Raw genomic sequence first — 25022 nt, 5'->3', positions numbered from 1 at the left:
ATTTCGGCTCTTTTTCACTTAAACAGGGAAACTTTACATAGGAAAACAGTTTACTTTAATGTATACGAGCCAAAAGTCTTTCTTGTTGCCGAAACCCGGGATCGAACCAGGGACCTTTAGATCTTCAGTCTAACTCTCTCCCAACTGAGCTATTTCGGCTCTACTTCTTGCGACCAGGGAAACTTTCCTTTGGTAATAATTTACTTTAAGATACATGATCCAAAAAGATTTCATATTGCCGAAACCCGGGATCGAACCAGGGACCTTTAGATCTTCAGTCCAACGCTCTCCCAACTGAGCTATTTCGGCTCTTTTTCACGCAAACAGGGAAACTTTACATAGGAAAACAGTTTACTTTAATGTATACGACCCAAAAGCCTTTCTTGTTGCCGAAACCCGGGATAGAACCAGGGACCTTTAGATCTTCAGTCTAACGCTCTCCCAACTGAGGTATTTCAGCTCTCTTTCATGCAAACAAGGAAACTTTACTGAAGCAAATAATTTACTTAAAGATACACGACCCAAAAAGCACTCGTGTTGCCGAAACCCGGGATCGAAGCAGGGACCTTTAGATCTTCAGTCTAACGCTCTCCCAACTGAGCTATTTCGGCTCTCTTTCGTGCAAACAGGGAAACTTTACTGAAGCAAATAATTTACTTTAAGAAACACGACCTAAAAAGCACTCGTGTTGCCGAAACCCGGGATCGAACCAGGGACCTTTAGATCTTCAGTCTAACGCTCTCCCAACTGAGCTATTTCGCCTCTTTTTCACGCAACCAGGGAAACTTTGCATAGGAAAACAGTTTACTTTAATGTATACGACCCAAAAGCCTTTCTTGTTGCCCAAACCCGGGATCGAACCAGGGACCTTTAGATCTTCAGTCTAACGCTCTCCCAACTGAGCTATTTCGGCTCTTCTTCTTGCGACCAGGGAAACTTTCCTTTGGAAATAATTTACTTTAAGATACATGATCCAAAAAGATTTCATATTGCCGAAACCCGGGATCGAACCAGGGACCTTTAGATCTTCAGTCTAACGCTCTCCCAACTGAGCTATTTCTTCTCTTTTTCACGCAAACAGGGAAACTTTACATAGGAAAACAGTTTACTTTAATGTATACGACCCAAAAGCCTTTCTTGTTGCCGAAACCCGGGATCGAACCAGTGACCTTTAGATCTTCAGTCTAACGCTCTCCCAACTGAGGTATTTCAGCTCTCTTTCATGCAAACAAGAAAACTTTACTGAAGCAAATAATTTACTTAAAGATACACGACCCAAAAAGCACTCGTGTTGCCGAAACCCGGGAACGAACCAGGGACCTTTAGATCTTCAGTCTAACGCTCTCCCAACTGAGCTATTTCGGCTCTCTTTCGTGCAAACAGGGAAACTTTACTGAAGCAAATAATTTACTTTAAGATACACGACCCAAAAAAGCACTGGTGTTGCCGAAACCCGGGATCGAACCAGGGACCTTTAGATCTTCAGTCTAACGCTCTCCCGACTGTGCTATTTCGGCTCTTTTTCACTTAAACAGGGAAAATTTACATAGGAAAACAGTTTACTTTAATGTATACGAGCCAAAAGTCTTTCTTGTTGCCGAAACCCGGGATCGAACCAGGGACCTTTAGATCTTCAGTCTAACTCTCTCCCAACTGAGCTATTTCGGCTCTACTTCTTGCGACCAGGGAAACTTTCCTTTGGTAATAATTTACTTTAAGATACATGATCCAAAAAGATTTCATATTGCCGAAACCCGGGATCGAACCAGGGACCTTTAGATCTTCAGTCCAACGCTCTCCCAACTGAGCTATTTCGGCTCTTTTTCACGCAAACAGGGAAACTTTACATAGGAAAACAGTTTACTTTAATGTATACGACCCAAAAGCCTTTCTTGTTGCCGAAACCCGGGATCGAACCAGTGACCTTTAGATCTTCAGTCTAACGCTCTCCCAACTGAGCTATTTCGGCTCTTTTTCACGCAAACAGGGAAACTTTACGTAGGAAAACAGTTTACTTTCATGTATACGACCCAAAAGCCTTTCTTGTTGCCGAAACCCGGGATAGAACCAGGGACCTTTAGATCTTCAGTCTAACGCTCTCACAACTGAGGTATTTCAGCTCTCTTTCATGCAAACAAGGAAACTTTACTGAAGCAAATAATTTACTTAAAGATACACGACCCAAAAAGCACTCGTGATGCCGAAACCCGGGATCGAAGCAGGGACCTTTAGATCTTCAGTCTAACGCTCTCCCAACTGAGCTATTTCGGCTCTCTTTCGTGCAAACAGGGAAACTTTACTGAAGCAAATAATTTACTTTAAGAAACACGACCTAAAAAGCACTCGTGTTGCCGAAACCCGGGATCGAACCAGGGACCTTTAGATCTTCAGTCTAACGCTCTCCCAACTGAGCTATTTCGGCTCTCTTTCGTGCAAACAGGGAAACTTTACTGAAGCAAATAATTTACTTTAAGATACACGACCCAAAAAAGCACTCGTGTTGCCGAAACCCGGGATCGAACCAGGGACCTTTAGATCTTCAGTCTAACGCTCTCCCAACTGAGTTATTTCGGCTCTTTTTCACGCAAACAGGGAAACTTTACTTAGGAAAACAGTTTACTTTAATGTATACGACCCAAAAGCCTTTCTTGTTGCCCAAACCCGGGATCGAACCAGGGACCTTTAGATCTTCAGTCTAACGCTCTCCCAACTGAGCTATTTCGGCTCTTCTTCTTGCGACCAGGGAAACTTTCCTTTGGAAATAATTTACTTTAAGATACATGATCCAAAAAGATTTCATATTGCCGAAACCCGGGACCTTTAGATCTTCAGTCTAACGCTCTCCCAACTGAGCTATTTCGGCTCTTTTTCACGCAAACAGGGAAACTTTACATAGGAAAACAGTTTACTTTAATGTATACGACCCAAAAGCCTTTCTTGTTGCCGAAACCCGGGATCGAACCAGGGACCTTTAGATCTTCAGTCTAACGCTCTCCCAACTGAGGTATTTCAGCTCTCTTTCATGCAAACAAGAAAACTTTACTGAAGCAAATAATTTACTTAAAGATACACGACCCAAAAAGCACTCGTGTTGCCGAAACCCGGGAACGAACCAGGGACCTTTAGATCTTCAGTCTAACGCTCTCCCAACTGAGCTATTTCGGCTCTCTTTCGTGCAAACAGGGAAACTTTACTGAAGCAAATAATTTACTTTAAGATACATGACCCAAAAAAGCACTCGTGTTGCCGAAACCCGGGATCGAACCAGGGACCTTTAGATCTTCAGTCTAACGCTCTCCCAACTGAGCTATTTCGGCTCTTCTTCTTGCGACCAGGGAAACTTTCCTTTGGAAATAATTTACTTTAAGATACATGATCCAAAAAGATTTCATATTGCCGAAACCCGGGATCGAACCAGGGACCTTTAGATCTTCAGTCCAACGCTCTCCCAACTGAGCTATTTCGGCTCTTTTTCACGCAAACAGGGAAACTTTACGTAGGAAAACAGTTTACTTTAATGTATACGACCCAAAAGCCTTTCTTGTTGCCGAAACCCGGGATAGAACCAGGGACCTTTAGATCTTCAGTCTAACGCTCTCCCAACTGAGGTATTTCAGCTCTCTTTCATGCAAAAAAGGAAACTTTACTGAAGCAAATAATTTACTTAAAGATACACGACCCAAAAAGCACTCGTGTTGCCGAAACCCGGGATCGAAGCAGGGACCTTTAGATCTTCAGTCTAACGCTCTCCCAACTGAGCTATTTCGGCTCTCTTTCGTGCAAACAGGGAAACTTTACTGAAGCAAATAATTTACTTTAAGAAACACGACCTAAAAAGCACTCGTGTTGCCGAAACCCGGGATCGAACCAGGGACCTTTAGATCTTCAGTCTAACGCTCTCCCAACTGAGCTATTTCGCCTCTTTTTCACGCAACCAGGGAAACTTTGCATAGGAAAACAGTTTACTTTAATGTATACGACCCAAAAGCCTTTCTTGTTGCCCAAACCCGGGATCGAACCAGGGACCTTTAGATCTTCAGTCTAACGCTCTCCCAACTGAGCTATTTCGGCTCTTCTTCTTGCGACCAGGGAAACTTTCCTTTGGAAATAATTTACTTTAAGATACATGATCCAAAAAGATTTCATATTGCCGAAACCCGGGATCGAACCAGGGACCTTTAGATCTTCAGTCTAACGCTCTCCCAACTGAGCTATTTCGGCTCTTTTTCACGCAAACAGGGAAACTTTACATAGGAAAACAGTTTACTTTAATGTATACGACCCAAAAGCCTTTCTTGTTGCCGAAACCCGGGATCGAACCAGTGACCTTTAGATCTTCAGTCTAACGCTCTCCCAACTGAGGTATTTCAGCTCTCTTTCATGCAAACAAGAAAACTTTACTGAAGCAAATAATTTACTTAAAGATACACGACCCAAAAAGCACTCGTGTTGCCGAAACCCGGGAACGAACCAGGGACCTTTAGATCTTCAGTCTAACGCTCTCCCAACTGAGCTATTTCGGCTCTCTTTCGTGCAAACAGGGAAACTTTACTGAAGCAAATAATTTACTTTAAGATACACGACCCAAAAAAGCACTCGTGTTGCCGAAACCCGGGATCGAACCAGGGACCTTTAGATCTTCAGTCTAACGCTCTCCCAACTGAGCTATTTCGCCTCTTTTTCACGCAACCAGGGAAACTTTGCATAGGAAAACAGTTTACTTTAATGTAAACGACCCAAAAGCCTTTCTTGTTGCCGAAACCCGGGATCGAACCAGGGACCTTTAGATCTTCAGTCTAACGCTCTCCCAACTGAGGTATTTCAGCTCTCTTTCATGCAAACAAGAAAACTTTACTGAAGCAAATAATTTACTTAAAGATACACGACCCAAAAAGCACTCGTGTTGCCGAAACCCGGGAACGAACCAGGGACCTTTAGATCTTCAGTCTAACGCTCTCCCAACTGAGCTATTTCGGCTCTCTTTCGTGCAAACAGGGAAACTTTACTGAAGCAAATAATTTACTTTAAGATACATGACCCAAAAAAGCACTCGTGTTGCCGAAACCCGGGATCGAACCAGGGACCTTTAGATCTTCAGTCTAACGCTCTCCCAACTGAGCTATTTCGGCTCTTCTTCTTGCGACCAGGGAAACTTTCCTTTGGAAATAATTTACTTTAAGATACATGATCCAAAAAGATTTCATATTGCCGAAACCCGGGATCGAACCAGGGACCTTTAGATCTTCAGTCTAACGCTCTCCCAACTGAGCTATTTCGCCTCTTTTTCACGCAACCAGGGAAACTTTGCATAGGAAAACAGTTTACTTTAATGTAAACGACCTAAAAGCCTTTCTTGTTGCCGAAACCCGGGATCGAACCAGGGACCTTTAGATCTTCAGTCTAACGCTCTCTCAACTGAGCTATTTCGGCTCTTTTTCATGCATCCAGAGTAACTTTCCTGGAGGAAATAATTTACTTTAAGATACATGATCCAAAAAGATTTCATATTGCCGAAACCCGGGATCGAATCAGGGACCTTTAGATCTTCAGTCTAACGCTCTCCCGACTGAGCTATTTCGGCTCTTTTTCACTTAAACAGGGAAACTTTACATAGGAAAACAGTTTACTTTAATGTATACGAGCCAAAAGTCTTTCTTGTTGCCGAAACCCGGGATCGAACCAGGGACCTTTAGATCTTCAGTCTAACTCTCTCCCAACTGAGCTATTTCGGCTCTACTTCTTGCGACCAGGGAAACTTTCCTTTGGTAATAATTTACTTTAAGATACATGATCCAAAAAGATTTCATATTGCCGAAACCCGGGATCGAACCAGGGACCTTTAGATCTTCAGTCCAACGCTCTCCCAACTGAGCTATTTCGGCTCTTTTTCACGCAAACAGGGAAACTTTACATAGGAAAACAGTTTACTTTAATGTATACGACCCAAAAGCCTTTCTTGTTGCCGAAACCCGGGATAGAACCAGGGACCTTTAGATCTTCAGTCTAACGCTCTCCCAACTGAGGTATTTCAGCTCTCTTTCATGCAAACAAGGAAACTTTACTGAAGCAAATAATTTACTTAAAGATACACGACCCAAAAAGCACTCGTGTTGCCGAAACCCGGGATCGAAGCAGGGACCTTTAGATCTTCAGTCTAACGCTCTCCCAACTGAGCTATTTCGGCTCTCTTTCGTGCAAACAGGGAAACTTTACTGAAGCAAATAATTTACTTTAAGAAACACGACCTAAAAAGCACTCGTGTTGCCGAAACCCGGGATCGAACCAGGGACCTTTAGATCTTCAGTCTAACGCTCTCCCAACTGAGCTATTTCGCCTCTTTTTCACGCAACCAGGGAAACTTTGCATAGGAAAACAGTTTACTTTAATGTATACGACCCAAAAGCCTTTCTTGTTGCCCAAACCCGGGATCGAACCAGGGACCTTTAGATCTTCAGTCTAACGCTCTCCCAACTGAGCTATTTCGGCTCTTCTTCTTGCGACCAGGGAAACTTTCCTTTGGAAATAATTTACTTTAAGATACATGATCCAAAAAGATTTCATATTGCCGAAACCCGGGATCGAACCAGGGACCTTTAGATCTTCAGTCTAACGCTCTCCCAACTGAGCTATTTCGGCTCTTTTTCACGCAAACAGGGAAACTTTACATAGGAAAACAGTTTACTTTAATGTATACGACCCAAAAGCCTTTCTTGTTGCCGAAACCCGGGATCGAACCAGTGACCTTTAGATCTTCAGTCTAACGCTCTCCCAACTGAGGTATTTCAGCTCTCTTTCATGCAAACAAGAAAACTTTACTGAAGCAAATAATTTACTTAAAGATACACGACCCAAAAAGCACTCGTGTTGCCGAAACCCGGGAACGAACCAGGGACCTTTAGATCTTCAGTCTAACGCTCTCCCAACTGAGCTATTTCGGCTCTCTTTCGTGCAAACAGGGAAACTTTACTGAAGCAAATAATTTACTTTAAGATACACGACCCAAAAAAGCACTGGTGTTGCCGAAACCCGGGATCGAACCAGGGACCTTTAGATCTTCAGTCTAACGCTCTCCCGACTGTGCTATTTCGGCTCTTTTTCACTTAAACAGGGAAAATTTACATAGGAAAACAGTTTACTTTAATGTATACGAGCCAAAAGTCTTTCTTGTTGCCGAAACCCGGGATCGAACCAGGGACCTTTAGATCTTCAGTCTAACTCTCTCCCAACTGAGCTATTTCGGCTCTACTTCTTGCGACCAGGGAAACTTTCCTTTGGTAATAATTTACTTTAAGATACATGATCCAAAAAGATTTCATATTGCCGAAACCCGGGATCGAACCAGGGACCTTTAGATCTTCAGTCCAACGCTCTCCCAACTGAGCTATTTCGGCTCTTTTTCACGCAAACAGGGAAACTTTACATAGGAAAACAGTTTACTTTAATGTATACGACCCAAAAGCCTTTCTTGTTGCCGAAACCCGGGATCGAACCAGTGACCTTTAGATCTTCAGTCTAACGCTCTCCCAACTGAGGTATTTCAGCTCTCTTTCATGCAAACAAGAAAACTTTACTGAAGCAAATAATTTACTTAAAGATACACGACCCAAAAAGCACTCGTGTTGCCGAAACCCGGGAACGAACCAGGGACCTTTAGATCTTCAGTCTAACGCTCTCCCAACTGAGGTATTTCAGCTCTCTTTCATGCAAACAAGGAAACTTTACTGAAGCAAATAATTTACTTAAAGATACACGACCCAAAAAGCACTCGTGTTGCCGAAACCCGGGATCGAAGCAGGGACCTTTAGATCTTCAGTCTAACGCTCTCCCAACTGAGCTATTTCGGCTCTCTTTCGTGTAAACTGGGAAACTTTACTGAAGCAAATAATTTACTTTAAGAAACACGACCTAAAATGCACTCGTGTTGCCGAAACCCGGGATCGAAGCAGGGACCTTTAGATCTTCAGTCTAACGCTCTCCCAACTGAGCTATTTCGGCTCTCTTTCGTGCAAACAGGGAAACTTTACTGAAGCAAATAATTTACTTTAAGAAACACGACCTAAAAAGCACTCGTGTTGCCGAAACCCGGGATCGAACCAGGGACCTTTAGATCTTCAGTCTAACGCTCTCCCAACTGAGCTATTTCGCCTCTTTTTCACGCAACCAGGGAAACTTTGCATAGGAAAACAGTTTACTTTAATGTATACGACCCAAAAGCCTTTCTTGTTGCCCAAACCCGGGATCGAACCAGGGACCTTTAGATCTTCAGTCTAACGCTCTCCCAACTGAGCTATTTCGGCTCTTCTTCTTGCGACCAGGGAAACTTTCCTTTGGAAATAATTTACTTTAAGATACATGATCCAAAAAGATTTCATATTGCCGAAACCCGGGATCGAACCAGGGACCTTTAGATCTTCAGTCTAACGCTCTCCCAACTGAGCTATTTCGGCTCTTTTTCACGCAAACAGGGAAACTTTACATAGGAAAACAGTTTACTTTAATGTATACGACCCAAAAGCCTTTCTTGTTGCCGAAACCCGGGATCGAACCAGTGACCTTTAGATCTTCAGTCTAACGCTCTCCCAACTGAGGTATTTCAGCTCTCTTTCATGCAAACAAGAAAACTTTACTGAAGCAAATAATTTACTTAAAGATACACGACCCAAAAAGCACTCGTGTTGCCGAAACCCGGGAACGAACCAGGGACCTTTAGATCTTCAGTCTAACGCTCTCCCAACTGAGCTATTTCGGCTCTCTTTCGTGCAAACAGGGAAACTTTACTGAAGCAAATAATTTACTTTAAGATACACGACCCAAAAAAGCACTGGTGTTGCCGAAACCCGGGATCGAACCAGGGACCTTTAGATCTTCAGTCTAACGCTCTCCCGACTGTGCTATTTCGGCTCTTTTTCACTTAAACAGGGAAAATTTACATAGGAAAACAGTTTACTTTAATGTATAAGAGCCAAAAGTCTTTCTTGTTGCCGAAACCCGGGATCGAACCAGGGACCTTTAGATCTTCAGTCTAACTCTCTCCCAACTGAGCTATTTCGGCTCTACTTCTTGCGACCAGGGAAACTTTCCTTTGGTAATAATTTACTTTAAGATACATGATCCAAAAAGATTTCATATTGCCGAAACCCGGGATCGAACCAGGGACCTTTAGATCTTCAGTCCAACGCTCTCCCAACTGAGCTATTTCGGCTCTTTTTCACGCAAACAGGGAAACTTTACATAGGAAAACAGTTTACTTTAATGTATACGACCCAAAAGCCTTTCTTGTTGCCGAAACCCGGGATCGAACCAGTGACCTTTAGATCTTCAGTCTAACGCTCTCCCAACTGAGGTATTTCAGCTCTCTTTCATGCAAACAAGAAAACTTTACTGAAGCAAATAATTTACTTAAAGATACACGACCCAAAAAGCACTCGTGTTGCCGAAACCCGGGAACGAACCAGGGACCTTTAGATCTTCAGTCTAACGCTCTCCCAACTGAGGTATTTCAGCTCTCTTTCATGCAAACAAGGAAACTTTACTGAAGCAAATAATTTACTTAAAGATACACGACCCAAAAAGCACTCGTGTTGCCGAAACCCGGGATCGAAGCAGGGACCTTTAGATCTTCAGTCTAACGCTCTCCCAACTGAGCTATTTCGGCTCTCTTTCGTGTAAACTGGGAAACTTTACTGAAGCAAATAATTTACTTTAAGAAACACGACCTAAAATGCACTCGTGTTGCCGAAACCCGGGATCGAACCAGGGACCTTTAGATCTTCAGTCTAACGCTCTCCCAACTGAGCTATTTCGCCTCTTTTTCACGCAACCAGGGAAATTTTGCATAGGAAAACAGTTTACTTTAATGTAAACGACCCAAAAGCCTTTCTTGTTGCCGAAACCCGGGATCGAACCAGGGACCTTTAGATCTTCAGTCTAACGCTCTCTCAACTGAGCTATTTCGGCTCTTTTTCATGCATCCAGAGTAACTTTCCTGGAGGAAATAATTTACTTTAAGATACATGATCCAAAAAGATTTCATATTGCCGAAACCCGGGATCGAATCAGGGACCTTTAGATCTTCAGTCTAACGCTCTCCCAACTGAGGTATTTCAGCTCTCTTTCATGCAAACAAGAAAACTTTACTGAAGCAAATAATTTACTTAAAGATACACGACCCCAAAAGCACTCGTGTTGCCGAAACCCGGGAACGAACCAGGGACCTTTAGATCTTCAGTCTAACGCTCTCCCAACTGAGCTATTTCGGCTCTCTTTCGTGCAAACAGGGAAACTTTACTGAAGCAAATAATTTACTTTAAGATACACGACCCAAAAAAGCACTCGTGTTGCCGAAACCCGGGGTCGAACCAGGGACCTTTAGATCTTCAGTCTAACGCTCTACCAACTGAGCTATTTCGGCTCTTCTTCTTGCGACCAGGGAAACTTTCCTTTGGAAATAATTTACTTTAAGATACATGATCCAAAAAGATTTCATATTGCCGAAACCCGGGATCGAACCAGGGACCTTTAGATCTTCAGTCCAACGCTCTCCCAACTGAGCTATTTCGGCTCTTTTTCACGCAAACAGGGAAACTTTACATAGGAAAACAGTTTACTTTAATGTATACGACCCAAAAGCCTTTCTTGTTGCCGAAACCCGGGATAGAACCAGGGACCTTTAGATCTTCAGTCTAACGCTCTCCCAACTGAGGTATTTCAGCTCTCTTTCATGCAAACAAGGAAACTTTACTGAAGCAAATAATTTACTTAAAGATACACGACCCAAAAAGCACTCGTGTTGCCGAAACCCGGGACCTTTAGATCTTCAGTCTAACGCTCTCCCAACTGAGCTATTTCGGCTCTCTTTCGTGCAAACTGGGAAACTTTACTGAAGCAAATAATTTACTTTAAGAAACACGACCTAAAAAGCACTCGTGTTGCCGAAACCCGGGATCGAACCAGGGACCTTTAGATCTTCAGTCTAACGCTCTCCCAACTGAGCTATTTCGCCTCTTTTTCACGCAACCAGGGAAACTTTGCATAGGAAAACAGTTTACTTTAATGTAAACGACCCAAAAGCCTTTCTTGTTGCCGAAACCCGGGATCGAACCAGGGACCTTTAGATCTTCAGTCTAACGCTCCCTCAACTGAGCTATTTCGGCTCTTTTTCATGCATCCAGAGTAACTTTCCTGGAGGAAATAATTTACTTTAAGATACATGATCCAAAAAGATTTCATATTGCCGAAACCCGGGATCGAACCAGGGACCTTTAGATCTTCAGTCTAACGCTCTCCCAACTGAGGTATTTCAGCTCTCTTTCATGCAAACAAGAAAACTTTACTGAAGCAAATAATTTACTTAAAGATACACGACCCAAAAAGCACTTGTGTTGCCGAAACCCGGGATCGAACCAGGGACCTTTAGATCTTCAGTCTAACGCTCTCCCAACTGAGCTATTTCGGCTCTCTTTCGTGTGAACAGGGAAACTTTACTGAAGCAAATAATTAACTTTAAGATACACGACCCAAAAAAGCACTCGTGTTGCCGAAACCCGGGATCGAACCAGGGACCTTTATATCTTCAGTCTAACGCTCTCCCAACTGAGCTATTTCGGCTCTTTTCACGCAAACAGGGAAACTTTACTTAGGAAAACAGTTTACTTTAATGTATACGACCCAAAAGCCTTTCTTGTTGCCCAAACCCGGGATCGAACCAGTTACCTTTAGATCTTCAGTCTAACGCTCTCCCAACTGAGCTATTTCGGCTCTTCTTCTTGCGACCAGGGAAACTTTCCTTTGGAAATAATTTACTTTTAGATACATGATCCAAAAAGATTTCATATTGCCGAAACCCGGGATCGAACCAGGGACCTTTAGATCTTCAGTCTAACGCTCTCCCAACTGAGCTATTTCGGCTCTTTTTCACGCAAACAGGGAAACTTTACATAGAAAAACAGTTTACTTTAATGTATACGACCCAAAAGCCTTTCTTGTTGCCGAAACCCGGGATCAAGACAGGGACCTTTAGATCTTCAGTCTAACGCTCTCCCAACTGAGGTATTTCAGCTCTCTTTCATGCAAACAAGAAAACTTTACTGAAGCAAATAATTTACTTAAAGATACACGACCCAAAAAGCACTCGTGTTGCCGAAACCCGGGATCGAACCAGGGACCTTTAGATCTTCAGTCTAACGCTCTCCCAACTGAGCTATTTCGGCTCTTCTTCTTGCGACCAGGGAAACTTTCCTTTGGAAATAATTTTCTTTAAGATACATGATCCAAAAAAATTTCATATTGCCGAAACCCGGGATCGAACCAGGGACCGTTAGATCTTCAGTCTAACGCTCTCAAAACTGAGGTATTTCAGCTCTCTTTCATGCAAACAAGGAAACTTTACTGAAGCAAATAATTTACTTAAAGATACACGACCCAAAAAGCACTCGTGTTGCCGAAACCCGGGATCGAACCAGGGACCTTTAGATCTTCAGTCTAACGCTCTCAAAACTGAGGTATTTCAGCTCTCTTTCATGCAAACAAGGAAACTTCACTGAAGCAAATAATTTACTTAAAGATACACGACCCAAAAAGCACTCGTGTTGCCGAAACCCGGGATCGAAGCAGGGACCTTTAGATCTTCAGTCTAACGCTCTCCCAACTGAGCTATTTCGGCTCTCTTTCGTGCAAAAAGGGAAACTTTACTGAAGCAAATAATTTACTTTAAGAAACACGACCTAAAAAAGCACTCGTGTTGCCGAAACCCGGTATCGAACCAGGGACCTTTAGATCTTCAGTCTAACGCTCTCCCAACTGAGCTATTTCGGCTCTTTTTCACGCAAACAGGGAAACTTTACATAGGAAAACAGTTTACTTTAATGTATACGACCCAAAAGCCTTTCTTGTTGCCGAAACCCGGGATCAAACCAGGGACCTTTAGATCTTCAGTCTAACGCTCTCCCAACTAAGGTATTTCAGCTCTCTTTCATGCAAACAAGAAAACTTTACTGAAGCAAATAATTTACTTAAAGATACACGACCCAAAAAGCACTCGTGTTGCCGAAACCCAGGATCGAACCAGGGACCTTTAGATCTTCAGTCTAACGCTCTCCCATCTGAGCCATTTCGGCTCTCTTTCGTGCAAACAGGGAAACTTTACTGAAGCAAATTATTTACTTTAAGATACACGACCCAAAAAGCACTCGTGTTGCCGAAACCCAGGATCGAACCAGGGACCTTTAGATCTTCAGTCTAACGCTCTCCCAACTGAGCTATTTTGGCTCTATTTCATGCTACCAGGGAAACTTTCCTGGAGGAAATAATTTACTTTAAGAAACATGATCCAAAAAGATTTCATATTGCCGAAACCCGGGATCGAACTTGGGACCTTTAGATCTTCAGTCTAACGCTCTCCCAACTGAGCTATTTCGGCTCTTTTTCACGCAAACAGGGAAACTTTGCATAGGAAAACAGTTTACTTCAATGTATACGACCCAAAAGCCTTTCTTGTTGCCGAAACCCGGGATCGAACCAGGGACCTTTAGATCTTCAGTCTAACGCTCTCAAAACTGAGGTATTTCAGCTCTCTTTCATGCAAACAAGGAAACTTTACTGAAGCAAATAATTTACTTAAAGATACACGACCCAAAAAGCACTCGTGTTGCCGAAACCCGGGATCGAACCAGGGATCTTTAGATCTTCAGTCTAACGCTCTCCTAACTGACCTATTTCGGCTCTCTTTCGTGCAAACAGGGAAACTTTACTGAAGCAAATAATTTACTTTAAGATACACGACCCAAAAAAGCACTCGTGTTGCCGAAACCCGGGATCGAACCAGGGACCTTTAGATCTTCAGTCTAACGCTCTCCCAACTGAGCTATTTCGGCTCTCTTTCGTGCAAACAGGGAAACTTTACTGAAGCAAATTATTTACTTTAAGATACACGACCCAAAAAAGCACTCGTGTTGCCGAAACCCGGGATCGAACCAGGGACCTTTAGATCTTCAGTCTAACGCTCTCCCAACTGAGCTATTTCGGCTCTTTTTCACGCAAACAGGGAAACTTTACATAGGAAAACAGTTTACTTTAATGTATACGACCCAAAAGTCTTTCTTGTTGCCGAAACCCGGGATCGAACCAGGGACCTTTAGATCTTCAGTCTAACGCTCTCCCAACTGAGCTATTTCGGCTCTTCTTCTTGCGACCAGGGAAACTTTCCTTTGGAAATAATTTACCTTAAGATACATGATCCAAAAAGATTTCATATTGCCGAAACCCAGGATCGAACCAGGGACCTTTAGATCTTCAGTCTAACGCTCTCCCATCTGAGCCATTTCGGCTCTCTTTCGTGCAAACAGGGAAACTTTACTGAAGCAAATTATTTACTTTAAGATACACGACCCAAAAAGCACTCGTGTTGCCGAAACCCAGGATCGAACCAGGGACCTTTAGATCTTCAGTCTAACGCTCTCCCAACTGAGCTATTTTGGCTCTATTTCATGCTACCAGGGAAACTTTCCTGGAGGAAATAATTTACTTTAAGAAACATGATCCAAAAAGATTTCATATTGCCGAAACCCGGGATCGAACTTGGGACCTTTAGATCTTCAGTCTAACGCTCTCCCAACTGAGCTATTTCGGCTCTTTTTCACGCAAACAGGGAAACTTTGCATAGGAAAACAGTTTACTTTAATGTATACGACCCAATAGCCTTTCTTGTTGCCGAAACCCGGGATCGAACCAGGGACCTTTAGATCTTCAGTCTAACGCTCTCAAAACTGAGGTATTTCAGCTCTCTTTCATGCAAACAAGGAAACTTTACTGAAGCAAATAATTTACTTAAAGATACATGACCCAAAAAGCACTCGTGTTGCCGAAACCCGGGATCGAACCAGGAATCTTTAGATCTTCAGTCTAACGCTCTCCTAACTGAGCTATTTCGGCTCTCTTTCGTGCAAACAGGGAAACTTTACTGAAGCAAATAATTTTCTTTAAGATACACGACCCAAAAAAGCACTCGTGTTGCCGAAACCCGGGATCGAACCAGGGACCTTTAGATCTTCAGTCTAACGCTCTCCCAACTGAGCTATTTCGGCTCTTTTTCACGCAAACAGGGAAACTTTGCATAGGAAAACAGTTTACTTTAATGTTTACGACCCAAAAGCCTTTCTTGTTGCCGAAACCCGGGATCGAACCAGGGATCTTTAGATCTTCAGTCTAACGCTCTCAAAACTGAGGTATTTCAGCTCTCTTTCATGCAAACAAGGAAACTTTACTGAAGCAAATAATTTACTTAAAGATACACGACCCAAAAAGCACTCGTGTTGCCGAAACCCGGGATCGAACCAGGGACCTTTAGATCTTCAGTCTAACGCTCTCCCAACTGAGCTATTTCGGCTCTTTTTCACGCAAACAGGGAAACTTTACATAGGAAAACAGTTTACTTTAATGTATGCGACCCAAAAGCCTTTCTTGTTGCCGAAACCCGGGATCGAACCAGGGACCTTTAGATCTTCAGTCTAACGCTCTCCCAACTGAGGTATTTCAGCTCTCTTTCATGCAAACAAGGCACCTTTACTGAAGCAAATAATTTACTTAAAGATACACGACCCAAAAAGCACTCGTGTTGCCGAAACCCGGGATCGAACCAGGGACCTTTAGATCTTCAGTCTAACGCTCTCCCAACTGAGCTATTTCGCCTCTTTTTCACGCAACCAGGGAAACATTGCATAGGAAAACAGTTTACTTTAATGTAAACGACCCAAAAGCCTTTCTTGTTGCCGAAACCCGGGATCGAACCAGGGACCTTTAGATCTTCAGTCTAACGCTCTCTCAACTGAGCTATTTCGTCTCTTTTTCATGCATCCAGGGAAACTTTCCTTTGGAAATAATTTACTTTAAGATACACGATCCAAAAAGATTTCATATTGCCGAAACCCGAGATCGAACCAGGGACCTTTAGATCTTCAGTCTAACGCTCTCCCAACTGAGCTATTTCGCCTCTTTTTCATTCAACCAGGGAAACTTTCCTTTGGAAAACAGCTTTCTTTAATGTACACGACCCATAACGCTTTCGTGTTTCCGAAACTCGGGATCGAACCAGGGACCTTTAGATCTTCAGTCTAACGCTCTCCCAACTGAGCTATTTCGGCTCTATTTCATGCTACCAGGGAAACTTTCCTGGAGGAAATAATTTACTTTAAGATACATGATCCAAAAAGATTTCATATTGCCGAAACCCGGGATCGAACCTGGGACCTTTAGATCTTCAGTCTAACGCTCTCCCAACTGAGCTATTTCGGCTCTTTTTCACGCAAACAGGGAAACTTTGCATAGGAAAACAGTTTACTTTAATGTATAGGACCCAAAAGCCTTTCTTGTTGCCGAAACCCGGGATCGAACCAGGGACCTTTAGATCTTCAGTCTAACGCTCTCAAAACTGAGGTATTTCAGCTCTCTTTCATGCAAACAAGGAAACTTTACTGAAGCAAATAATTTACTTAAAGATACACGACCCAAAAAGCACTCGTGTTGCCGAAACCCGGGATCGAACCAGGGACCTTTAGATCTTCAGTCTAACGCTCTCCCAACTGAGCTATTTCGGCTCTCTTTCGTGCAAACAGGGAAACTTTACTGAAGCAAATAATTTACTTTAAGATACACGACCCAAAAAAGCACTTGTGTTGCCGAAACCCGGGAACGAACCAGGGACCTTTAGATCTTCAGTCTAACGCTCTCCCAACTGAGCTATTTCGGCTCTTTTTCACGCAAACAGGGAAACTTTACATAGGAAAACAGTTTACTTTAATGTATGCGACCCATAAGCCTTTCTTGTTGCCGAAACCCGGGATCGAACCAGGGACCTTTAGATCTTCAGTCTAACGCTCTCCCAACTGAGCTATTTCGCCTCTTTTTCACGCAGCCAGGGAAACTTTGCATAGGAAAACAGTTTACTTTAATGTAAACGACCCAAAAGCCTTTCTTGTTGCCGAAACCCGGGATCGAACCAGGGACCTTTAGATCTTCAGCCTAACGCTCTCTCAACTGAGCTATTTCGGCTCTTTTTCATGCATCCAGGGTAACTTTCCTTTGGAAATAATTTACTTTAAGATACACGATCCAAAAAGATTTCATATTGCCGAAACCCGAGATCGAACCAGGGACCTTTAGATCTTCAGTCTAACGCTCTCCCAACTGAGCTATTTCGGCTCTTTTCATGCAACCAGGGAAACTTTCCTTTGGAAAACAGCTTTCTTTAATGTACACGACCCATAACGCTTTCGTGTTTCCGAAACTCGGGATCGAACCAGGGACCTTTAGATCTACAGTCTAACGCTCTCCCAACTGAGCTATTTCGGCTCTATTTCATGCTACCAGGGAAACTTTCCTGGAGGAAATAATTTACTTTAAGATACATGATCCAAAAAGATTTCATATTGCCGAAACCCGGGATCGAACCTGGGACCTTTAGATCTTCAGTCTAACGCTCTCCCAACTGAGCTATTTCGGCTCTTTTTCACGCAAACAGGGAAACTTTGCATAGGAAAACAGTTTACTTTAATGTATAGGACCCAAAAGCCTTTCTTGTTGCCGAAACCCGGGATCGAACCAGGGACCTTTAGATCTTCAGTCTAACGCTCTCAAAACTGAGGTATTTCAGCTCTCTTTCATGCAAACAAGGAAACTTTACTGAAGCAAATAATTTACTTAAAGATACACGACCCAAAAAGCACTCGTGTTGCCGAAACCCGGGATCGAACCAGGGACCTTTAGATCTTCAGTCTAACGCTCTCCCAACTGAGCTATTTCGGCTCTCTTTCGTGCAAACAGGGAAACTTTACTGAAGCAAATAATTTACTTTAAGATACACGACCCAAAAAGCACTCGTGTTGCCGAAACCCGGGATCGAACCAGGGACCTTTAGATCTTCAGTCTAACGCTCTCCCAACTGAGCTATGTCGGCTCTTTTTCACGCAAACAGGGAAACTTTACATAGGACAACAGTTTACTTTAATGTATACGACCCAAAAGCCTTTCTTGTTGCCCAAACCCGGGATCGAACCAGGGACCTTTAGATCTTCAGTCTAACGCTCTCCCAACTGAGCTATTTCGGCTCTTTTTCTTGCGACCAGGGAAACTTTTCTTTGGAAATAATTTACTTTAAGATACATGATCCAAAAAGATTTCATATTGCCGAAACCCGGGATCGAACCAGGGACCTTTAGATCTTCAGTCTAACGCTCTCCCAACTGAGCTATTTCGGCTCTTTTTCACGCAAACAGGGAAACTCTACATAGGAAAACAGTTTACTTTAATGTATACGACCCAAAAGCCTTTCTTCTTGCCGAAACCCGGGATCGAACCAGGGACCTTTAGATCTTCAGTCTAACGCTCTCCCAACTGAGGTATTTCAGCTCTCTTTCATGCAAACAAGAAAACTTTACTGAAGCAAATAATTTACTTAAAGATCCACGACCCAAAAAGCACTCGTGTTGCCGAAACCCGGGATCGAACCAGGGACCTTTAGATCTTCAGTCTAACGCTCTCCCAACTGAGCTATTTCGGCTCTTTTTCACGCAAACAGGGAAACTTTACATAGGAAAACAGTTTACTTTAATGTATGCGACCCAAAAGCCTTTCTTGTTGCCGAAACCCGGGATCGAACCAGGGACCTTTAGATCTTCAGTCTAAAGCTCTCCCAACTGAGGTATTTCAGCTCTCTTTCATGCAAACAAGGAAACTTTACTGAAGCAAATAATTTACTTAAAGATACACGACCCAAAAAGCACTCGTGTTGCCGAAACCCGGGATCGAACCAGGGACATTTAGATCTTCAGTCTAACGCTCTCCCAACTGAGCTATTTCGCCTCTTTTTCACGCAACCAGGGAAACTTTGCATATGAAAACAGTTTACTTTAATGTAAACGACCCAAAAGCCTTTCTTGTTGCCGAAACCCGGGATCGAACCAGGGACCTTTAGATCTTCAGTCTAACGCTCTCTCAACTGAGCTATTTCGGCTCTTTTTCATGCATCCAGGGAAACTTTCCTTTGGAAATTATTTACTTTTAGATACACGATCCAAAAAGATTTCATATTGCCGAAACCCGAGATCGAACCAGGGACCTTTAGATCTTCAGTCTAACGCTCTCCCAACTGAGCTATTTCGGCTCTTTTCATGCAACCAGGGAAACTTTCCTTTGGAAAACAGCTTTCTTTAATGTACACGACCCATAACGCTTTCGTGTTTCCGAAACTCGGGATCGAACCAGGGACCTTTAGATCTACAGTCTAACGCTCTCCCAACTGAGCTATTTCGGCTCTATTTCATGCTACCAGGGAAACTTTCCTGGAGGAAATAATTTACTTTAAGATACATGATCCAAAAAGATTTCATATTGCCGAAACCCGGGATCGAACCTGGGACCTTTAGATCTTCAGTCTAACGCTCTCCCAACTGAGCTATTTCGGCTCTTTTTCACGCAAACAGGGAAACTTTGCATAGGAAAACAGTTTACTTTAATGTATAGGACCCAAAAGCCTTTCTTGTTGCCGAAACCCGGGATCGAACCAGGGACCTTTAGATCTTCAGTCTAACGCTCTCAAAACTGAGGTATTTCAGCTCTCTTTCATGCAAACAAGGAAACTTTACTGAAGCAAATAATTTACTTAAAGATACACGACCCAAAAAGCACTCGTGTTGCCGAAACCCGGGATCGAACCAGGGACCTTTAGATCTTCAGTCTAACGCTCTCCCAACTGAGCTATTTCGGCTCTCTTTCGTGCAAACAGGGAAACTTTACTGAAGCAAATAATTTACTTTAAGATACACGACCCAAAAAGCACTCGTGTTGCCGAAACCCGGGATCGAACCAGGGACCTTTAGATCTTCAGTCTAACGCTCTCCCAACTGAGCTATGTCGGCTCTTTTTCACGCAAACAGGGAAACTTTACATAGGACAACAGTTTACTTTAATGTATACGACCCAAAAGCCTTTCTTGTTGCCCAAACCCGGGATCGAACCAGGGACCTTTAGATCTTCAGTCTAACGCTCTCCCAACTGAGCTATTTCGGCTCTTTTTCTTGCGACCAGGGAAACTTTTCTTTGGAAATAATTTACTTTAAGATACATGATCCAAAAAGATTTCATATTGCCGAAACCCGGGATCGAACCAGGGACCTTTAGATCTTCAGTCTAACGCTCTCCCAACTGAGCTATTTCGGCTCTTTTTCACGCAAACAGGGAAACTCTACATAGGAAAACAGTTTACTTTAATGTATACGACCCAAAAGCCTTTCTTCTTGCCGAAACCCGGGATCGAACCAGGGACCTTTAGATCTTCAGTCTAACGCTCTCCCAACTGAGGTATTTCAGCTCTCTTTCATGCAAACAAGAAAACTTTACTGAAGCAAATAATTTACTTAAAGATCCACGACCCAAAAAGCACTCGTGTTGCCGAAACCCGGGATCGAACCAGGGACCTTTAGATCTTCAGTCTAACGCTCTCCCAACTGAGCTATTTCGGCTCTTTTTCACGCAAACAGGGAAACTTTACATAGGAAAACAGTTTACTTTAATGTATGCGACCCAAAAGCCTTTCTTGTTGCCGAAACCCGGGATCGAACCAGGGACCTTTAGATCTTCAGTCTAAAGCTCTCCCAACTGAGGTATTTCAGCTCTCTTTCATGCAAACAAGGAAACTTTACTGAAGCAAATAATTTACTTAAAGATACACGACCCAAAAAGCACTCGTGTTGCCGAAACCCGGGATCGAACCAGGGACATTTAGATCTTCAGTCTAACGCTCTCCCAACTGAGCTATTTCGCCTCTTTTTCACGCAACCAGGGAAACTTTGCATATGAAAACAGTTTACTTTAATGTAAACGACCCAAAAGCCTTTCTTGTTGCCGAAACCCGGGATCGAACCAGGGACCTTTAGATCTTCAGTCTAACGCTCTCTCAACTGAGCTATTTCGGCTCTTTTTCATGCATCCAGGGAAACTTTCCTTTGGAAATTATTTACTTTTAGATACACGATCCAAAAAGATTTCATATTGCCGAAACCCGAGATCGAACCAGGGACCTTTAGATCTTCAGTCTAACGCTCTCCCAACTGAGCTATTTCGGCTCTTTTTCATGCAACCAGGGAAACTTTCCTTTGGAAAACAGCTTTCTTTAATGTACACGACCCATAACGCTTTCGTGTTTCCGAAACTCGGGATCGAACCAGGGACCTTTAGATCTTCAGTCTAACGCTCTCCCAACTGAGCTATTTCGGCTCTATTTCATGCTATTAGGGAAACTTTCCTGGAGGAAATAATTTACTTTAAGATACATGATCCAAAAAGATTTCATATTGCCGAAACCCGGGATCGAACCTGGGACCTTTAGATCTTCAGTCTAACGCTCTCCCAACTGAGCTATTTCGGCTCTTTTTCACGCAAACAGGGAAACTTTGCATAGGAAAACAGTTTACTTTAATGTTTACGACCCAAAAGCCTTTCTTGTTGCCGAAACCCGGGATCGAACCAGGGACCTTTAGATCTTCAGTCTAACGCTCTCAAAACTGAGGTATTTCAGCTCTCTTTCATGCAAACAAGGAAACTTTACTGAAGCAAATAATTTACTTAAAGATACACGACCCAAAAAGCACTCGTGTTGCCGAAACCCGGGATCGAACCAGGGACCTTTAGATCTTCAGTCTAACGCTCTCCCAACTGAGCTATTTCGGCTCTCTTTCGTGCAAACAGGGAAACTTTACTGAAGCAAATAATTTACTTTAAGATACACGACCCAAAAAAGCACTTGTGTTGCCGAAACCCGGGAACGAACCAGGGACCTTTAGATCTTCAGTCTAACGCTCTCCCAACTGAGCTATTTCGGCTCTTTTTCACGCAAACAGGGAAACTTTACATAGGAAAACAGTTTACTTTAATGTATGCGACCCAAAAGCCTTTCTTGTTGCCGAAACCCGGGATCGAACCAGGGACCTTTAGATCTTCAGTCTAACGCTCTCCCAACTGAGGTATTTCAGCTCTCTTTCATGCAAACAAGGAAACTTTACTGAAGCAAATAATTTACTTAAAGATACACGACCCAAAAAGCACTCGTGTTGCCGAAACCCGGGATCGAACCAGGGACCTTTAGATCTTCAGTCTAACGCTCTCCCAACTGAGCTATTTCGCCTCTTTTTCACGCAACCAGGCAAACTTTGCATAGGAAAACAGTTTACTTTATTGTAAACGACCCAAAAGCCTTTCTTGTTGCCCAAACCCGGGATCGAACCAGGGACCTTTAGATCTTCAGTCTAACGCTCTCCCAACTGAGCTATTTCGGCTCTTCTTCTTGCGACCAGGGAAACTTTCCTTTGGAAATAATTTACTTTAAGATACATGATCCAAAAAGATTTCATATTGCCGAAACCCGGGATCGAACCAGGGACCTTTAGATCTTCAGTCTAACGCTCTCCCAACTGAGCTATTTCGGCTCTTTTTCACGCAAACAGGGAATTTTTACATAGGAAAACAGTTTACTTTAATGTATACGACCCAAAAGCCTTTCTTCTTGCCGAAACCCGGGATCGAACCAGGGACCTTTAGATCTTCAGTCTAACGCTCTCCCAACTGAGGTATTTCAGCTCTCTTTCATGCAAAAAAGAAAACTTTACTGAAGCAAATAATTTACTTAAAGATCCACGACCCAAAAAGCACTCGTGTTGCCGAAACCCGGGATCGAACCAGGGACCTTTAGATCTTCAGTCTAACGCTCTCCCAACTGAGCTATTTCGGCTCTTTTTCATGCAACCAGGAAAACTTTCCTTTGGAAAACAGCTTTCTTTAATGTACACGACCCATAACGCTTTCGTGTTTCCGAAACTCGGGATCGAACCAGGGACCTTTAGATCTTCATCCTAACGCTCTCCCAACTGAGGTATTTCAGCTCTCTTTCATGCAAACAAGGAAACTTTACTGAAGCAAATAATTTACTTAAAGATACACGACCCAAAAAGCACTCGTGTTGCCGAAACCCGGGATCGAACCAGGGACCTTTAGATCTTCAGTCTAACGCTCTCCCAACTGAGCTATTTCGCCTCTTTTTCACGCAACCAGGGAAACTTTGCATAGGAAAACGGTTTACTTTAATGTAAACGACCCAAAAGCCTTTCTTGTTGCCGAAACCCGGGATCGAACCAGGGACCTTTAGATCTTCAGTCTAACGCTCTCTCAACTGAGCTATTTCGGCTCTTTTTCATGCATCCAGGGAAACTTTCCTTTGGAAATAATTTACTTTAAGATACACGATCCAAAAAGATTTCATATTGCCGAAACCCGAGATCGAACCAGGGACCTTTAGATCTTCAGTCTAACGCTCTCCCAACTGAGCTATTTCGGCTCTATTTCATGCAACCAGGGAAACTTTCCTTTGGAAAACAGCTTTCTTTAATGTACACGACCCATAACGCTTTCGTGTTTCCGAAACTCGGGATCGAACCAGGGACCTTTAGATCTTCAGTCTAACGCTCTCCCAACTGAGGTATTTCAGCTCTCTTTCATGCAAACAAGGAAACTTTACTGAAGCAAATAATTTACTTAAAGATACACGACCCAAAAAGCACTCGTGTTGCCGAAACCCGGGATCGAACCAGGGACCTTTAGATCTTCAGTCTAACGCTCTCCCAACTGAGCTATTTCGCCTCTTTTTCACGCAACCAGGGAAACTTTGCATAGGAAAACGGTTTACTTTAATGTAAACGACCCAAAAGCCTTTCTTGTTGCCGAAACCCGGGATCGAACCAGGGACCTTTAGATCTTCAGTCTAACGCTCTCTCAACTGAGCTATTCCGGCTCTTTTTCATGCATCCAGGGAAACTTTCCTTTGGAAATAATTTACTTTAAGATACACGATCCAAAAAGATTTCATATTGCCGAAACCCGAGATCGAACCAGGGACCTTTAGATCTTCAGTCTAACGCTCTCCCAACAGAGCTATTTCGGCTCTTTTTCACGCAAACAGGGAAACTTTGCATAGGAAAACAGTTTACTTTAATGTTTACGACCCAAAAGCCTTTCTTGTTGCCGAAACCCGGGATCGAACCAGGGACCTTTAGATCTTCAGTCTAACGCTCTCAAAACTGAGGTATTTCAGCTCTCTTTCATGCAAACAAGGAAACTTTACTGAAGCAAATAATTTACTTAAAGATACACGACCCAAAAAGCACTCGTGTTGCCGAAACCCGGGATCGAACCAGGGACCTTTAGATCTTCAGTCTAACGCTCTCCCAACTGAGCTATTTCGGCTCTTTTTCACGCAAACAGGGAAACTTTACATAGGAAAACAGTTTACTTTAATGTATGCGACCCAAAAGCCTTTCTTGTTGCCGAAACCCGGGATCGAACCAGGGACCTTTAGATCTTCAGTCTAACGCTCTCCCAACTGAGGTATTTCAGCTCTCTTTCATGCAAACAAGGAAACTTTACTGAAGCAAATAATTTACTTAAAGATACACGACCCAAAAAGCACTCGTGTTGCCGAAACCCGGGATCGAACCAGGGACCTTTAGATCTTCAGTCTAACGCTCTCCCAACTGAGCTATTTCGCCTCTTTTTCACGCAACCAGGCAAACTTTGCATAGGAAAACAGTTTACTTTATTGTAAACGACCCAAAAGCCTTTCTTGTTGCCCAAACCCGGGATCGAACCAGGGACCTTTAGATCTTCAGTCTAACGCTCTCCCAACTGAGCTATTTCGGCTCTTCTTCTTGCGACCAGGGAAACTTTCCTTTGGAAATAATTTACTTTAAGATACATGATCCAAAAAGATTTCATATTGCCGAAACCCGGGATCGAACCAGGGACCTTTAGATCTTCAGTCTAACGCTCTCCCAACTGAGCTATTTCGGCTCTTTTTCACGCAAACAGGGAATTTTTACATAGGAAAACAGTTTACTTTAATGTATACGACCCAAAAGCCTTTCTTCTTGCCGAAACCCGGGATCGAACCAGGGACCTTTAGATCTTCAGTCTAACGCTCTCCCAAC

The 25022-nt window shown here is 43.1% G+C and overlaps 72 non-coding genes across 72 annotated transcripts; all 72 read right to left on the bottom strand.

Annotated features, from left to right (window-relative positions):
- Positions 1-236: 236 nt before the first annotated feature.
- Positions 237-309, bottom strand: TRNAF-GAA (transfer RNA phenylalanine (anticodon GAA)). The gene has a single exon. It is a non-coding gene; the product is annotated as a tRNA-Phe (tRNA).
- A 380-nt stretch (positions 310-689) lies between these two features.
- TRNAF-GAA (transfer RNA phenylalanine (anticodon GAA)) lies at positions 690-762 on the bottom strand. The gene has a single exon. It is a non-coding gene; the product is annotated as a tRNA-Phe (tRNA).
- A 78-nt stretch (positions 763-840) lies between these two features.
- TRNAF-GAA (transfer RNA phenylalanine (anticodon GAA)) lies at positions 841-913 on the bottom strand. The gene has a single exon. It is a non-coding gene; the product is annotated as a tRNA-Phe (tRNA).
- Positions 914-1745: 832 nt separating this feature from the next.
- On the bottom strand, positions 1746-1818 carry TRNAF-GAA (transfer RNA phenylalanine (anticodon GAA)). Its single transcript has one exon. It is a non-coding gene; the product is annotated as a tRNA-Phe (tRNA).
- A 531-nt stretch (positions 1819-2349) lies between these two features.
- TRNAF-GAA (transfer RNA phenylalanine (anticodon GAA)) lies at positions 2350-2422 on the bottom strand. Its single transcript has one exon. It is a non-coding gene; the product is annotated as a tRNA-Phe (tRNA).
- Positions 2423-2652: 230 nt separating this feature from the next.
- TRNAF-GAA (transfer RNA phenylalanine (anticodon GAA)) lies at positions 2653-2725 on the bottom strand. The gene has a single exon. It is a non-coding gene; the product is annotated as a tRNA-Phe (tRNA).
- Positions 2726-3244: 519 nt separating this feature from the next.
- On the bottom strand, positions 3245-3317 carry TRNAF-GAA (transfer RNA phenylalanine (anticodon GAA)). The gene has a single exon. It is a non-coding gene; the product is annotated as a tRNA-Phe (tRNA).
- Positions 3318-3394: 77 nt separating this feature from the next.
- On the bottom strand, positions 3395-3467 carry TRNAF-GAA (transfer RNA phenylalanine (anticodon GAA)). Its single transcript has one exon. It is a non-coding gene; the product is annotated as a tRNA-Phe (tRNA).
- Positions 3468-3847: 380 nt separating this feature from the next.
- TRNAF-GAA (transfer RNA phenylalanine (anticodon GAA)) lies at positions 3848-3920 on the bottom strand. The gene has a single exon. It is a non-coding gene; the product is annotated as a tRNA-Phe (tRNA).
- A 78-nt stretch (positions 3921-3998) lies between these two features.
- Positions 3999-4071, bottom strand: TRNAF-GAA (transfer RNA phenylalanine (anticodon GAA)). Its single transcript has one exon. It is a non-coding gene; the product is annotated as a tRNA-Phe (tRNA).
- A 77-nt stretch (positions 4072-4148) lies between these two features.
- Positions 4149-4221, bottom strand: TRNAF-GAA (transfer RNA phenylalanine (anticodon GAA)). Its single transcript has one exon. It is a non-coding gene; the product is annotated as a tRNA-Phe (tRNA).
- Positions 4222-4602: 381 nt separating this feature from the next.
- On the bottom strand, positions 4603-4675 carry TRNAF-GAA (transfer RNA phenylalanine (anticodon GAA)). The gene has a single exon. It is a non-coding gene; the product is annotated as a tRNA-Phe (tRNA).
- Positions 4676-5056: 381 nt separating this feature from the next.
- Positions 5057-5129, bottom strand: TRNAF-GAA (transfer RNA phenylalanine (anticodon GAA)). The gene has a single exon. It is a non-coding gene; the product is annotated as a tRNA-Phe (tRNA).
- A 77-nt stretch (positions 5130-5206) lies between these two features.
- Positions 5207-5279, bottom strand: TRNAF-GAA (transfer RNA phenylalanine (anticodon GAA)). The gene has a single exon. It is a non-coding gene; the product is annotated as a tRNA-Phe (tRNA).
- Positions 5280-5357: 78 nt separating this feature from the next.
- TRNAF-GAA (transfer RNA phenylalanine (anticodon GAA)) lies at positions 5358-5430 on the bottom strand. The gene has a single exon. It is a non-coding gene; the product is annotated as a tRNA-Phe (tRNA).
- A 379-nt stretch (positions 5431-5809) lies between these two features.
- On the bottom strand, positions 5810-5882 carry TRNAF-GAA (transfer RNA phenylalanine (anticodon GAA)). Its single transcript has one exon. It is a non-coding gene; the product is annotated as a tRNA-Phe (tRNA).
- A 380-nt stretch (positions 5883-6262) lies between these two features.
- Positions 6263-6335, bottom strand: TRNAF-GAA (transfer RNA phenylalanine (anticodon GAA)). The gene has a single exon. It is a non-coding gene; the product is annotated as a tRNA-Phe (tRNA).
- A 78-nt stretch (positions 6336-6413) lies between these two features.
- Positions 6414-6486, bottom strand: TRNAF-GAA (transfer RNA phenylalanine (anticodon GAA)). The gene has a single exon. It is a non-coding gene; the product is annotated as a tRNA-Phe (tRNA).
- A 77-nt stretch (positions 6487-6563) lies between these two features.
- TRNAF-GAA (transfer RNA phenylalanine (anticodon GAA)) lies at positions 6564-6636 on the bottom strand. The gene has a single exon. It is a non-coding gene; the product is annotated as a tRNA-Phe (tRNA).
- A 682-nt stretch (positions 6637-7318) lies between these two features.
- TRNAF-GAA (transfer RNA phenylalanine (anticodon GAA)) lies at positions 7319-7391 on the bottom strand. The gene has a single exon. It is a non-coding gene; the product is annotated as a tRNA-Phe (tRNA).
- A 682-nt stretch (positions 7392-8073) lies between these two features.
- TRNAF-GAA (transfer RNA phenylalanine (anticodon GAA)) lies at positions 8074-8146 on the bottom strand. Its single transcript has one exon. It is a non-coding gene; the product is annotated as a tRNA-Phe (tRNA).
- Positions 8147-8224: 78 nt separating this feature from the next.
- TRNAF-GAA (transfer RNA phenylalanine (anticodon GAA)) lies at positions 8225-8297 on the bottom strand. The gene has a single exon. It is a non-coding gene; the product is annotated as a tRNA-Phe (tRNA).
- Positions 8298-8374: 77 nt separating this feature from the next.
- On the bottom strand, positions 8375-8447 carry TRNAF-GAA (transfer RNA phenylalanine (anticodon GAA)). Its single transcript has one exon. It is a non-coding gene; the product is annotated as a tRNA-Phe (tRNA).
- Positions 8448-9129: 682 nt separating this feature from the next.
- On the bottom strand, positions 9130-9202 carry TRNAF-GAA (transfer RNA phenylalanine (anticodon GAA)). Its single transcript has one exon. It is a non-coding gene; the product is annotated as a tRNA-Phe (tRNA).
- Positions 9203-9733: 531 nt separating this feature from the next.
- Positions 9734-9806, bottom strand: TRNAF-GAA (transfer RNA phenylalanine (anticodon GAA)). The gene has a single exon. It is a non-coding gene; the product is annotated as a tRNA-Phe (tRNA).
- A 78-nt stretch (positions 9807-9884) lies between these two features.
- TRNAF-GAA (transfer RNA phenylalanine (anticodon GAA)) lies at positions 9885-9957 on the bottom strand. The gene has a single exon. It is a non-coding gene; the product is annotated as a tRNA-Phe (tRNA).
- Positions 9958-10338: 381 nt separating this feature from the next.
- TRNAF-GAA (transfer RNA phenylalanine (anticodon GAA)) lies at positions 10339-10411 on the bottom strand. The gene has a single exon. It is a non-coding gene; the product is annotated as a tRNA-Phe (tRNA).
- Positions 10412-10488: 77 nt separating this feature from the next.
- On the bottom strand, positions 10489-10561 carry TRNAF-GAA (transfer RNA phenylalanine (anticodon GAA)). The gene has a single exon. It is a non-coding gene; the product is annotated as a tRNA-Phe (tRNA).
- Positions 10562-10929: 368 nt separating this feature from the next.
- On the bottom strand, positions 10930-11002 carry TRNAF-GAA (transfer RNA phenylalanine (anticodon GAA)). The gene has a single exon. It is a non-coding gene; the product is annotated as a tRNA-Phe (tRNA).
- Positions 11003-11382: 380 nt separating this feature from the next.
- Positions 11383-11455, bottom strand: TRNAF-GAA (transfer RNA phenylalanine (anticodon GAA)). The gene has a single exon. It is a non-coding gene; the product is annotated as a tRNA-Phe (tRNA).
- Positions 11456-11834: 379 nt separating this feature from the next.
- On the bottom strand, positions 11835-11907 carry TRNAF-GAA (transfer RNA phenylalanine (anticodon GAA)). The gene has a single exon. It is a non-coding gene; the product is annotated as a tRNA-Phe (tRNA).
- Positions 11908-12136: 229 nt separating this feature from the next.
- On the bottom strand, positions 12137-12209 carry TRNAF-GAA (transfer RNA phenylalanine (anticodon GAA)). The gene has a single exon. It is a non-coding gene; the product is annotated as a tRNA-Phe (tRNA).
- Positions 12210-12740: 531 nt separating this feature from the next.
- On the bottom strand, positions 12741-12813 carry TRNAF-GAA (transfer RNA phenylalanine (anticodon GAA)). Its single transcript has one exon. It is a non-coding gene; the product is annotated as a tRNA-Phe (tRNA).
- Positions 12814-13798: 985 nt separating this feature from the next.
- On the bottom strand, positions 13799-13871 carry TRNAF-GAA (transfer RNA phenylalanine (anticodon GAA)). The gene has a single exon. It is a non-coding gene; the product is annotated as a tRNA-Phe (tRNA).
- A 79-nt stretch (positions 13872-13950) lies between these two features.
- On the bottom strand, positions 13951-14023 carry TRNAF-GAA (transfer RNA phenylalanine (anticodon GAA)). The gene has a single exon. It is a non-coding gene; the product is annotated as a tRNA-Phe (tRNA).
- A 78-nt stretch (positions 14024-14101) lies between these two features.
- On the bottom strand, positions 14102-14174 carry TRNAF-GAA (transfer RNA phenylalanine (anticodon GAA)). Its single transcript has one exon. It is a non-coding gene; the product is annotated as a tRNA-Phe (tRNA).
- Positions 14175-15007: 833 nt separating this feature from the next.
- On the bottom strand, positions 15008-15080 carry TRNAF-GAA (transfer RNA phenylalanine (anticodon GAA)). The gene has a single exon. It is a non-coding gene; the product is annotated as a tRNA-Phe (tRNA).
- A 229-nt stretch (positions 15081-15309) lies between these two features.
- Positions 15310-15382, bottom strand: TRNAF-GAA (transfer RNA phenylalanine (anticodon GAA)). Its single transcript has one exon. It is a non-coding gene; the product is annotated as a tRNA-Phe (tRNA).
- Positions 15383-15611: 229 nt separating this feature from the next.
- Positions 15612-15684, bottom strand: TRNAF-GAA (transfer RNA phenylalanine (anticodon GAA)). Its single transcript has one exon. It is a non-coding gene; the product is annotated as a tRNA-Phe (tRNA).
- Positions 15685-16214: 530 nt separating this feature from the next.
- TRNAF-GAA (transfer RNA phenylalanine (anticodon GAA)) lies at positions 16215-16287 on the bottom strand. The gene has a single exon. It is a non-coding gene; the product is annotated as a tRNA-Phe (tRNA).
- A 229-nt stretch (positions 16288-16516) lies between these two features.
- TRNAF-GAA (transfer RNA phenylalanine (anticodon GAA)) lies at positions 16517-16589 on the bottom strand. Its single transcript has one exon. It is a non-coding gene; the product is annotated as a tRNA-Phe (tRNA).
- Positions 16590-16819: 230 nt separating this feature from the next.
- Positions 16820-16892, bottom strand: TRNAF-GAA (transfer RNA phenylalanine (anticodon GAA)). Its single transcript has one exon. It is a non-coding gene; the product is annotated as a tRNA-Phe (tRNA).
- Positions 16893-17270: 378 nt separating this feature from the next.
- TRNAY-GUA (transfer RNA tyrosine (anticodon GUA)) lies at positions 17271-17343 on the bottom strand. Its single transcript has one exon. It is a non-coding gene; the product is annotated as a tRNA-Tyr (tRNA).
- A 78-nt stretch (positions 17344-17421) lies between these two features.
- Positions 17422-17494, bottom strand: TRNAF-GAA (transfer RNA phenylalanine (anticodon GAA)). Its single transcript has one exon. It is a non-coding gene; the product is annotated as a tRNA-Phe (tRNA).
- Positions 17495-17723: 229 nt separating this feature from the next.
- TRNAF-GAA (transfer RNA phenylalanine (anticodon GAA)) lies at positions 17724-17796 on the bottom strand. The gene has a single exon. It is a non-coding gene; the product is annotated as a tRNA-Phe (tRNA).
- A 78-nt stretch (positions 17797-17874) lies between these two features.
- TRNAF-GAA (transfer RNA phenylalanine (anticodon GAA)) lies at positions 17875-17947 on the bottom strand. Its single transcript has one exon. It is a non-coding gene; the product is annotated as a tRNA-Phe (tRNA).
- A 78-nt stretch (positions 17948-18025) lies between these two features.
- On the bottom strand, positions 18026-18098 carry TRNAF-GAA (transfer RNA phenylalanine (anticodon GAA)). The gene has a single exon. It is a non-coding gene; the product is annotated as a tRNA-Phe (tRNA).
- A 77-nt stretch (positions 18099-18175) lies between these two features.
- On the bottom strand, positions 18176-18248 carry TRNAF-GAA (transfer RNA phenylalanine (anticodon GAA)). Its single transcript has one exon. It is a non-coding gene; the product is annotated as a tRNA-Phe (tRNA).
- A 229-nt stretch (positions 18249-18477) lies between these two features.
- On the bottom strand, positions 18478-18550 carry TRNAF-GAA (transfer RNA phenylalanine (anticodon GAA)). The gene has a single exon. It is a non-coding gene; the product is annotated as a tRNA-Phe (tRNA).
- A 380-nt stretch (positions 18551-18930) lies between these two features.
- On the bottom strand, positions 18931-19003 carry TRNAF-GAA (transfer RNA phenylalanine (anticodon GAA)). The gene has a single exon. It is a non-coding gene; the product is annotated as a tRNA-Phe (tRNA).
- Positions 19004-19230: 227 nt separating this feature from the next.
- Positions 19231-19303, bottom strand: TRNAY-GUA (transfer RNA tyrosine (anticodon GUA)). Its single transcript has one exon. It is a non-coding gene; the product is annotated as a tRNA-Tyr (tRNA).
- A 78-nt stretch (positions 19304-19381) lies between these two features.
- Positions 19382-19454, bottom strand: TRNAF-GAA (transfer RNA phenylalanine (anticodon GAA)). The gene has a single exon. It is a non-coding gene; the product is annotated as a tRNA-Phe (tRNA).
- Positions 19455-19683: 229 nt separating this feature from the next.
- Positions 19684-19756, bottom strand: TRNAF-GAA (transfer RNA phenylalanine (anticodon GAA)). Its single transcript has one exon. It is a non-coding gene; the product is annotated as a tRNA-Phe (tRNA).
- A 78-nt stretch (positions 19757-19834) lies between these two features.
- TRNAF-GAA (transfer RNA phenylalanine (anticodon GAA)) lies at positions 19835-19907 on the bottom strand. The gene has a single exon. It is a non-coding gene; the product is annotated as a tRNA-Phe (tRNA).
- Positions 19908-19985: 78 nt separating this feature from the next.
- Positions 19986-20058, bottom strand: TRNAF-GAA (transfer RNA phenylalanine (anticodon GAA)). Its single transcript has one exon. It is a non-coding gene; the product is annotated as a tRNA-Phe (tRNA).
- Positions 20059-20135: 77 nt separating this feature from the next.
- Positions 20136-20208, bottom strand: TRNAF-GAA (transfer RNA phenylalanine (anticodon GAA)). Its single transcript has one exon. It is a non-coding gene; the product is annotated as a tRNA-Phe (tRNA).
- A 229-nt stretch (positions 20209-20437) lies between these two features.
- On the bottom strand, positions 20438-20510 carry TRNAF-GAA (transfer RNA phenylalanine (anticodon GAA)). The gene has a single exon. It is a non-coding gene; the product is annotated as a tRNA-Phe (tRNA).
- A 380-nt stretch (positions 20511-20890) lies between these two features.
- On the bottom strand, positions 20891-20963 carry TRNAF-GAA (transfer RNA phenylalanine (anticodon GAA)). Its single transcript has one exon. It is a non-coding gene; the product is annotated as a tRNA-Phe (tRNA).
- Positions 20964-21342: 379 nt separating this feature from the next.
- Positions 21343-21415, bottom strand: TRNAF-GAA (transfer RNA phenylalanine (anticodon GAA)). Its single transcript has one exon. It is a non-coding gene; the product is annotated as a tRNA-Phe (tRNA).
- A 229-nt stretch (positions 21416-21644) lies between these two features.
- Positions 21645-21717, bottom strand: TRNAF-GAA (transfer RNA phenylalanine (anticodon GAA)). The gene has a single exon. It is a non-coding gene; the product is annotated as a tRNA-Phe (tRNA).
- Positions 21718-22098: 381 nt separating this feature from the next.
- TRNAF-GAA (transfer RNA phenylalanine (anticodon GAA)) lies at positions 22099-22171 on the bottom strand. Its single transcript has one exon. It is a non-coding gene; the product is annotated as a tRNA-Phe (tRNA).
- A 78-nt stretch (positions 22172-22249) lies between these two features.
- On the bottom strand, positions 22250-22322 carry TRNAF-GAA (transfer RNA phenylalanine (anticodon GAA)). The gene has a single exon. It is a non-coding gene; the product is annotated as a tRNA-Phe (tRNA).
- A 77-nt stretch (positions 22323-22399) lies between these two features.
- TRNAF-GAA (transfer RNA phenylalanine (anticodon GAA)) lies at positions 22400-22472 on the bottom strand. Its single transcript has one exon. It is a non-coding gene; the product is annotated as a tRNA-Phe (tRNA).
- A 229-nt stretch (positions 22473-22701) lies between these two features.
- TRNAF-GAA (transfer RNA phenylalanine (anticodon GAA)) lies at positions 22702-22774 on the bottom strand. The gene has a single exon. It is a non-coding gene; the product is annotated as a tRNA-Phe (tRNA).
- A 229-nt stretch (positions 22775-23003) lies between these two features.
- On the bottom strand, positions 23004-23076 carry TRNAF-GAA (transfer RNA phenylalanine (anticodon GAA)). Its single transcript has one exon. It is a non-coding gene; the product is annotated as a tRNA-Phe (tRNA).
- A 78-nt stretch (positions 23077-23154) lies between these two features.
- TRNAF-GAA (transfer RNA phenylalanine (anticodon GAA)) lies at positions 23155-23227 on the bottom strand. Its single transcript has one exon. It is a non-coding gene; the product is annotated as a tRNA-Phe (tRNA).
- Positions 23228-23606: 379 nt separating this feature from the next.
- TRNAF-GAA (transfer RNA phenylalanine (anticodon GAA)) lies at positions 23607-23679 on the bottom strand. The gene has a single exon. It is a non-coding gene; the product is annotated as a tRNA-Phe (tRNA).
- Positions 23680-23757: 78 nt separating this feature from the next.
- On the bottom strand, positions 23758-23830 carry TRNAF-GAA (transfer RNA phenylalanine (anticodon GAA)). The gene has a single exon. It is a non-coding gene; the product is annotated as a tRNA-Phe (tRNA).
- A 379-nt stretch (positions 23831-24209) lies between these two features.
- On the bottom strand, positions 24210-24282 carry TRNAF-GAA (transfer RNA phenylalanine (anticodon GAA)). Its single transcript has one exon. It is a non-coding gene; the product is annotated as a tRNA-Phe (tRNA).
- Positions 24283-24511: 229 nt separating this feature from the next.
- TRNAF-GAA (transfer RNA phenylalanine (anticodon GAA)) lies at positions 24512-24584 on the bottom strand. The gene has a single exon. It is a non-coding gene; the product is annotated as a tRNA-Phe (tRNA).
- Positions 24585-24662: 78 nt separating this feature from the next.
- TRNAF-GAA (transfer RNA phenylalanine (anticodon GAA)) lies at positions 24663-24735 on the bottom strand. Its single transcript has one exon. It is a non-coding gene; the product is annotated as a tRNA-Phe (tRNA).
- A 77-nt stretch (positions 24736-24812) lies between these two features.
- TRNAF-GAA (transfer RNA phenylalanine (anticodon GAA)) lies at positions 24813-24885 on the bottom strand. Its single transcript has one exon. It is a non-coding gene; the product is annotated as a tRNA-Phe (tRNA).
- Between the last annotated feature and the right edge of the window lie 137 nt (positions 24886-25022).

The sequence above is a fragment of the Phalangium opilio genome, unplaced genomic scaffold, assembly GCF_054372755.1.
Source record: "Phalangium opilio isolate 3A_F unplaced genomic scaffold, DU_Popi_V2 ptg000038l_1, whole genome shotgun sequence".
In the NCBI taxonomy this organism is placed as follows: domain Eukaryota; kingdom Metazoa; phylum Arthropoda; class Arachnida; order Opiliones; family Phalangiidae; genus Phalangium; species Phalangium opilio.
This window is presented reverse-complemented; position numbering and strand designations above follow the sequence as displayed.